The 5,000-nt window shown below is 53.4% G+C and overlaps 1 non-coding gene across 1 annotated transcript in view; it reads right to left on the bottom strand.

The window, feature by feature from the left end:
* The window catches only part of LOC126311328 (small subunit ribosomal RNA), a 1,893-nt gene extending 437 nt beyond the window's left edge, over positions 1 to 1,456 (bottom strand). Inside the window, exon 1 of the ribosomal RNA XR_007554524.1 lies at positions 1 to 1,456. This exon is cut by the window's left edge and continues 437 nt beyond it. This is a non-coding gene — a ribosomal RNA (small subunit ribosomal RNA).
* Positions 1,457 to 5,000: the final 3,544 nt, after the last annotated feature.

Here is a 5,000-nt window from a genome sequence, read left to right as displayed (position 1 = left end):
TGACAGCACGAAGGATGTCACGCGACTAGTTAGCAGGCTAGAGTCTCGTTCGTTATCGGAATTAACCAGACAAATCGCTCCACCAACTAAGAACGGCCATGCACCACCACCCACCGAATCAAGAAAGAGCTATCAATCTGTCAATCCTTCCGGTGTCCGGGCCTGGTGAGGTTTCCCGTGTTGAGTCAAATTAAGCCGCAGGCTCCACTCCTGGTGGTGCCCTTCCGTCAATTCCTTTAAGTTTCAGCTTTGCAACCATACTTCCCCCGGAACCCAAAAGCTTTGGTTTCCCGGAGGCTGCCCGCCGAGTCATCGGAGGAACTGCGGCGGATCGCTGGCTGGCATCGTTTATGGTTAGAACTAGGGCGGTATCTGATCGCCTTCGAACCTCTAACTTTCGTTCTTGATTAATGAAAACATACTTGGCAAATGCTTTCGCTTCTGTTCGTCTTGCGACGATCCAAGAATTTCACCTCTAACGTCGCAATACGAATGCCCCCGCCTGTCCCTATTAATCATTACCTCGGGTTCCGAAAACCAACAAAATAGAACCGAGGTCCTATTCCATTATTCCATGCACACAGTATTCAGGCGGGCTTGCCTGCTTTAAGCACTCTAATTTGTTCAAAGTAAACGTGCCGGCCCACCGAGACACTCAACTAAGAGCACCCTGGTAGGATTTCAACGGGGTCCGCCTCGGGACGCGCAAGCACGCCTTCGGCTCGCCCCACCGGCAGGACGTCCCACGATACATGCCAGTTAAACACCGACGGGCGGTGAACCAACAGCGTGGGACACAAATCCAACTACGAGCTTTTTAACCGCAACAACTTTAATATACGCTATTGGAGCTGGAATTACCGCGGCTGCTGGCACCAGACTTGCCCTCCAATAGATACTCGTTAAAGGATTTAAAGTGTACTCATTCCGATTACGGGGCCTCGGATGAGTCCCGTATCGTTATTTTTCGTCACTACCTCCCCGTGCCGGGAGTGGGTAATTTGCGCGCCTGCTGCCTTCCTTGGATGTGGTAGCCGTTTCTCAGGCTCCCTCTCCGGAATCGAACCCTGATTCCCCGTTACCCGTTACAACCATGGTAGGCGCAGAACCTACCATCGACAGTTGATAAGGCAGACATTTGAAAGATGCGTCGCCGGTACGAGGACCGTGCGATCAGCCCAAAGTTATTCAGAGTCACCAAGGCAAACGGACCAGACGAGCCAATCCGATTGGTTTTGATCTAATAAAAGCGTCCCTTCCATCTCTGGTCGGGACTCTGTTTGCATGTATTAGCTCTAGAATTACCACAGTTATCCAAGTAACGTGGGTACGATCTAAGGAACCATAACTGATTTAATGAGCCATTCGCGGTTTCACCTTAATGCGGCTTGTACTGAGACATGCATGGCTTAATCTTTGAGACAAGCATATGACTACTGGCAGGATCAACCAGGGAGCTGCGTCAACGAGAGCTGAGCAGCCGGCCGCCCGGGAGTGTGTCCCGAGGGCCCGCGCGAACACGCAAGCGTCCGCTCAATTATTCTGCAAACAGGAGGAGGCTGAGCTCCCCTGCACGATACACCTCGAAACCCTCTCAGGTCCCGGCGGCGCGCAGCGCCGTCCTAAGTACTTGGTCGGGTTCGAGAGAGGCGCAATCGCCCGGAGATAGGCGAGTAGACGCTTTCAGTGCGAACACCCGTGCTCCCAACTGAGCTTGCCGCTGCCGACAGAGGCCCGGGAGCGTGCTGTCGTGGCATTGCCGGCGGGAAACAACACGCGCCACCTACGGTGACCGGCAGCTCCAACGCCAGCGCCACAGAAGGGCAAAGCCCCACTTGGGTGCAGAAGCGAACTCTCCCAGCACAGCGCACGCGCCAACACGTCCGCAGAGCTGCGATACAAACCACCTGCGAGAACCGCTGGGGGCGACCGAGCAGCAGACGGCGTCGCGACGCCGAGTGCCGGGCGGCGGCGCATCCTCAACGCACACAGTCCGCAATCGGACCAGCACACTGCAGATGTCCACCGCGCTTCGCACCGGGCTCGGCAGAACCCACTTTGGCCGCCTGGCGCCGCGCGCAGGGTGCGCCGGCGCATAGCTGGGACGCCAGCCGGGCCCGTCGGCCGGCGCTCCTGCCACTGGGCGCCCCCCACCAGCCGGCTGTAGTGCGTGCGCTCACGCAGCGCGCGGCCAGCACGCCGGGCGGCCCCCCCTCACCGGCCGGGGACTGTCCCGCCAAGCCACAGCCTCGTATCGCTTCATACCCACATGGCCAACTCAGGTTCGGGGGCATGGCGGGTACCGCCGAAACAACCGGTTCACAGATGTACCGATCGTCGCTATCACCGATGCACCTGCAGCGCGAACAACCGCTCAACAACTGATTTCCAGTTCATTTGCGGATCTTTGGCAGCAAACGTATACGTCAATCTACATTTGCGAAATCTACGATTCTGGCATGCCTGCATGTTATGTGTCACGACACGCTACATCAGCCCACATACACACTGCGGCATGTACACGAGAGAACACGTGGAAGATGGTCCGCGCACGTGTGCAATGTCCCTTGCGCGGTCGACTGTCAACCGGCCTCTGTAGCATGTCGCAGATGTGGAACGCGGTCCACCGTGCTATCATGTTGTGTGGGGCAATACGATTAAATAGGAAAACCCTCGTCGCTACATCAACAGACGGCTCACGCTGATTCCCGGCAGAGGGAGGAGGGGGGGGGGGGGGGCCAACATGCAATACTTTCGTCCGTACCTACTTACCACATGTCTGTACGGCGTACAACAGTGCAATCTCGCTGTAATGGGGAGACGAGACAAGTAGCATCGTGCACAACATATGGCCCTTATGATTCGCCATTGTAGGGCGCAGCCGGTGTACGGTCAAGCATGTGCCACATTATGTCACTCAGTACGTAACGACGGATGATCAGTGTGGGTTATGCGTACATCAGCGGACAGTCCACACAGGCCGTACCACAACGTACACTGACTGCATCGACAACCGAATGCAACTGAACAGCTGCAAGGCTCATTTCACAAACAAACGCCTGACCGACCAGCTTGGAAGGGCAGGAGGGGAGGGCGATATTCGTTCTGTAGCGGTACACCCTTCCAGTGGTTAGCGGGACTGTGTAGAAAGTACGCAACACTCGAAAGACCTTTATGTGAGGGTACGCACCATGGCATCAAGAAATACACATGACACCAGAGGATCCAAGCAGTGAACTATGTTCAGAGGGTTGCTGTTAGGCAAAGCTACATTCCTGTGACGTTACATGTGACAGTTAAGGTGCAGTGTAAGTTAGGTTAAGGTGCAGTGTAAGTTAGGTTAAGGTGCAGTGTAACTTAGGTTAAGGTGCAGTGTAACTTAGGTTAAGGTGCAGTGTAACTTAGGTTAAGGTGCAGTGTAAGTTAGGTTAAGGTGCAGTGTAACTTAGGTTAAGGTGCAGTGTAACTTAGGTTAAGGTGCAGTGTAACTTAGGTTAAGGTGCAGTGTAACTTAGGTTAAGGTGCAGTGTAACTTAGGTTAAGGTGCAGTGTAACTTAGGTTAAGGTGCAGTGTAACTTAGGTTAAGGTGCAGTGTAACTTAGGTTAAGGTGCAGTGTAACTTAGGTTAAGGTGCAGTGTAACTTAGGTTAAGGTGCAGTGTAACTTAGGTTAAGGTGCAGTGTAACTTAGGTTAAGGTGCAGTGTAACTTAGGTTAAGGTGCAGTGTAACTTAGGTTAAGGTGCAGTGTAACTTAGGTTAAGGTGCAGTGTAACTTAGGTTAAGGTGCAGTGTAACTTAGGTTAAGGTGCAGTGTAACTTAGGTTAAGGTGCAGTGTAACTTAGGTTAAGGTGCAGTGTAACTTAGGTTAAGGTGCAGTGTAAGTTAGGTTAAGGTGCAGTGTAAGTTAGGTTAAGGTGCAGCGTAACTTAGGTTAAGGTGCAGCGTAACTTAGGTTAAGGTGCAGCGTAACTTAGGTTAAGGTGCAGCGTAACTTAGGTTAAGGTGCAGCGTAACTTAGGTTAAGGTGCAGCGTAACTTAGGTTAAGGTGCAGCGTAACTTAGGTTAAGGTGCAGCGTGGGTTAGGTTAGGGGCCAACGTGGGTTAGGTTAGGGGCCAACGTGGGTTAGGTTAGGGGCCAACGTGGGTTAGGTTAGGGGCCAACGTGGGTTAGGTTAGGGGCCAACGTGGGTTAGGTTAGGGGCCAACGTGGGTTAGGTTAGGGGCCAACGTGGGTTAGGTTAAGGGCCAACGTGGGTTAGGTTAAGGGCCAACGTGGGTTAGGTTAAGGGCCAACGTGGGTTAGGTTAAGGGCCAACGTGGGTTAGGTTAAGGGCCAACGTGGGTTAGGTTAAGGGCCAACGTGGGTTAGGTTAAGGGCCAACGTGGGTTAGGTTAAGGGCCAACGTGGGTTAGGTTAAGGGCCAACGTGGGTAAGGTTAGGGGCCAACGTGGGTAAGGTTAAGGGCCAACGTGGGTTAGGTTAAGGGCCAACGTGGGTTAGGTTAAGGGCCAACGTGGGTTAGGTTAAGGGCCAACGTGGGTTAGGTTAAGGGCCAACGTGGGTTAGGTTAAGGGCCAACGTGGGTTAGGTTAAGGGCCAACGTGGGTTAGGTTAAGGGCCAACGTGGGTTAGGTTAAGGGCCAACGTGGGTTAGGTTAAGGGCCAACGTGGGTTAGGTTAAGGGCCAACGTGGGTTAGGTTAAGGGCCAACGTGGGTTAGGTTGCCAGAGATGTGTCAAATCAGGATGTACGTTTGGCTGGTGTCAGGTGGTGGGTTGGTTCGATGCCTTTATAAGGGGTGTGGCCAAAGGGTATTTTATTACTTGTACCTTTTGTGTTGTGGCGTGGCGTTGCGTCCTGTGTTGATACTGGGTGGACCACTGTGGGTGTTGCTGGCTGATTTGAGCTGCGTTGTTTGCGGGTGATGTGAGACATTCTGTCTTATTAGTGGACGTGACGTTCCTCTTGTCGTTGTTTGGATAGTGTCCTGTGGCA

This window comes from Schistocerca gregaria, unplaced genomic scaffold (assembly GCF_023897955.1).
Source record: "Schistocerca gregaria isolate iqSchGreg1 unplaced genomic scaffold, iqSchGreg1.2 ptg000409l, whole genome shotgun sequence".
Lineage (NCBI taxonomy): Eukaryota > Metazoa > Arthropoda > Insecta > Orthoptera > Acrididae > Schistocerca > Schistocerca gregaria.
Note: the sequence above shows the minus strand (reverse complement) of the source record. Positions and strands in the feature narration are given on the sequence as shown.